Below are 2542 nucleotides of genomic sequence, written 5' to 3'. Positions count from 1 at the left end.
TTTTAATTTTGATGAGGTTGTTATGCACAACTCCTCTTTGTTTAATTTTAGATTTAAATAATTTAGATGGTCGGGGAACAGACACCGTTTGTATAAAACTATGAAAACTATGGCTGGGTAACTGAACTAGAAGCTCAGAGAGGCATATAGGACTGCGACTCTCTGTCCTGGTCTCAACTCTGGGTTGTCAGGGATTTAAATTACTAAATTAATTAATTAAAATTTTCCAGGTTCCTAGAAATGAGAGCAGCTCCATCCAAAGTGGGATGAATGCCGTCTCTCCTAATAAGACCAGGTTTTCCCCAGAAAGTTTGCCAATTATTAACGAAACCCACATTGTTTGCTGGACACCACCTGGACAGCCAGCGATTAAATGATGACATGCGGCTAAACATGTCATCACTGGTCAGATTTGGGAGGGGTCCAGAGAAAACTACGGAGTCCGACATCGTTTTTGCATATTCACACACCGAGGCAATATTAAGTTTAGTGACCTCCGATTGGCGTAACCGGGTGTCATTGCCGCCAACGTGAATAACAATCTTACTGAATCTACGTTTAGCTTTAGCCAGCAGTTTTAAATTTGATTCTATGTCGCCTGCTCTGGCCCCAGGGATACATTTGACTATGGCCGCGGATGTTGCTAACTTCACGTTCCTCAGAATAGAGCTGCCAATAACCAGAGTTTTATCCTCAGCGGGTGTGTCGCTGAGTGGGGAAAAGCGGTTGGAAACGTGAACAGGCTGGTGGTGAGCCGCGGGCTTCGGCTTGGAGCTGCGCTTCTGGCGAACCATAACCCAACCTCCCGACTGAACGGGAGTTACCGGAGGACAGTTAGCAGAGGCTAAGGCTATGCTATGTGGCTCCGCACCAGCTACAGGGGGCTGGCTAACTACCGCAGCTACTGAATGGTTTTCCATGGTGCGGAGCCGCGCTTCTAATTCACTAAGCCTCGCCTCCAACGCAGCAAATAAGCTACACTTATTACAGTTACCACTGTCGCTAAAGGAGGCAGAGGCATAACTGAACATTTGGCACACCGAGCAAGAGAGAGCAGAGGGAGAAGCCATCGCTAACTGTAAAGCTAATGTAGCTACCAAGGCTAGTAACGTGCAAACAACAGCTAAAAGATTAGCGAGAAAGTCGTAGAAAGGAGGAGAGCTATAACGTTAAGTGCTTTAACAGAACCAGTGTGGGTTAAGACTTGAAGTAGACGTTAAAGCAACGTTAAAGCAACTGAAGTGAGAAAGCAGGCTAGTAGAATTCACCAGAGCAGTACAGAGACGCTGTCACAGAAACACCGGAAATGACACAACTCGCTTACCGCAATACGTCAGCACGTCAAGCACATCAGTATCAATATATTAGGACAATTAAACAAATAAATTATTTACTCACCAAGAAGCCACCCATCGCGCACAGTGCCAGCTTGTAGTCTGTTCCCAACCATGCTGTTACTCAGAATGTATGAATCGTGCGTTGAACCAGGCCACCTNCTGTATCACGCTCCAAGGTCGGCCGCAGCTCTGCGCACAGTTCCAGGAGGATTGCCCTTGGGAACCAATGCGGCAAATACTGCTAAAACGTTGTTAACGGTATTTTTGGCATCACTTTGCGCATGCTTTTATATCCACTCATCTAATTGCAAACACGTGGGTGTGTAAATTGTTCATCAGTGTTAATTGTTCATGTGTCTCTGATGTGCACATCACTCTTGAGGACTAATTGTTTTCACATTTATTTATTATAACAGTTTCCCAGCATCACCTCTAAGTGTCGCCAAAGGATCAACAGCTGTAGAAACGTGCGGACACCAGCCATGAAGTTGGCGTGAGGCACCGCACATTTCCACGGTCATTTCACTCTTGATACATCTGAACTTTGCCGTGGAAAAGGACGTACGCCACGTTTTTGTGCGTACGCACCCTTTGTACATGAGGCCCCAGGGCTCCAGCACAGTTCAACTACATTTTTTGCAGAAATATTCTTGTTATACTGGACACATTCAAAATGTGCCCGCCTACTGCAGGAATCGCACTGCACCTACAAAAAATTAAAGATATATTTGTATGGAAATAAAAAATACAAAGCACTAGGGCTGGGCAATTAATTGAAAAATAATCAAAACCGACATTTAGAAACTCTAATTGACTTAATCTTGCCCATGTCAATTAGTCTTGGTTTTCACTGTTGTTGTTGTTTCACTGCCATGACAGTTAAGGTTGCATATCTTTAAGAAATTTGAAAACTTGTCTCCAGTGATCATTTTAACCCAAACCATGATCTTTTCATAGCTCTAATCAAGTGGGTTTTGTGCCTAAACCTAACTAGACATTAACAACAGCGTAACACCTTAAAGGGCCAGTGTGTAATATTTGGCATGGTTTATTGTCAAATCTGAATCTGAATCTGAATATTCTACCCATTAATATGTTTATATAAGTGTATAATCGCTATAAAATAAAATTTGTTTAGTTTTCGTAGCCTTATAATTATGCTTTTATATATATATATATATAGCAAGGGCCTTGCTTTAGAGAGG

The 2542-nt window shown here is 43.0% G+C and overlaps 1 protein-coding gene across 1 annotated transcript in view; it reads left to right on the top strand.

The window, feature by feature from the left end:
* Positions 1 to 2542, top strand: part of LOC126383142 (choline transporter-like protein 5-A) — a 222819-nt gene that overhangs the window by 144274 nt on the left and 76003 nt on the right. The gene's annotated exons all lie outside the window — the stretch shown is intronic.

This window comes from Epinephelus moara, chromosome 21 (assembly GCF_006386435.1).
Source record: "Epinephelus moara isolate mb chromosome 21, YSFRI_EMoa_1.0, whole genome shotgun sequence".
Lineage (NCBI taxonomy): Eukaryota > Metazoa > Chordata > Actinopteri > Perciformes > Serranidae > Epinephelus > Epinephelus moara.
The sequence above is the reverse complement of the archived record's forward strand: the minus strand, read 5'-3'. Positions and strand labels throughout refer to the sequence as shown.